Raw genomic sequence first — 1159 nt, 5'->3', positions numbered from 1 at the left:
TTATATTGTGATTGTGCTATGATCGCCTCACATTTAGCTCTTGGCTGCTCTTTGATGTGTGCTAAGTATAATCATTGCATCACTCTCATTCATATCAACACTTATCCAGACGTTTAGCCTTGCCTCTTTAACTCAAAGGATGATGCAGGGAGGAATAAAATGAGGAGAAGAAAACAAAGAATCTCCTCGTGGGAACTGGTGCGGTAAGTGATACATCCTCCTCTGCACGTATGTGAGGAGAGAGGCAAGAGAAGGACTCCTCTCTTCTTGAAGCTGAGGTCATCCTAAATTAGTTAATTAAAGCAGTTTGTTGCCAAAACATTAGATCATCCCCCAGCTTGTTTTGTCATTAGCTGAACTTGTGTCCCTGCACTAGTCTCCTCTCAGTGGGAAGAACATGAAGGACAGTTTGTGTTTCCAGTGGGAGAGAGCTGCTAGTTGTAACCTTACTAATGTCCAACTTTCAACTCCCCCCGACTTTACGTTATTACAACCTACAAATTGTTTTGTTCTTGCATATAGTCACACTAGCGGTCATATAGCAATCCCGTCATTTTGATTCCATGTTAGTGTAGGATTAAGCATATTATCCCTTAAAATATATAGAATATAATGATATATTTGGGGATTGTACAGCTGCTTGAAAACAGAGCCCTTAGAAAAACATTTCTATTTTCAGGCATGTTCGACATTTCTCATACATATTCCTTTTTTAATATATAGAATAGCATTGAAAAATGCGTATTTCCACAATATTGCTCATGAATATAATGGAACACAACGGCTGCTGGAAAATCTGCTCTGCCTTTGCCTCAAAATTCGGTTCTGAGCCTGTGTTTTATTCTCGCGAGAGCAATGGGGTTACCAAGGTACCGGGCACGCAGCGTCCTCCAAAAATTGCAAATGCCTCCGGCTAGCCAATGAGGGGAGCTCGGACCGTACCAAAGTGGGAACCGTTTAGGGGTGCTCTTTAAAGCTTTCTCAAAGAAACTTGGCAGTATTAAAGGAACTCGGAATTTCACAACATGAAAGGGACAACAGTGTAAACGCATTATTACAGTGCTATTGGAGAGACTGCAAAGCTTTAAATGTGCCCTTTTACAAAAGCCCAAATGTAACCGTGTGTTCAGAGTTAATTAATGGATTCGTCCGCGCCAAC

This window comes from Pundamilia nyererei, unplaced genomic scaffold (assembly GCF_000239375.1).
Source record: "Pundamilia nyererei isolate P.nyererei 1_Seehausen unplaced genomic scaffold, PunNye1.0 scaffold00147, whole genome shotgun sequence".
In the NCBI taxonomy this organism is placed as follows: Eukaryota; Metazoa; Chordata; class Actinopteri; order Cichliformes; family Cichlidae; genus Pundamilia; species Pundamilia nyererei.
This window is presented reverse-complemented; position numbering follows the sequence as displayed.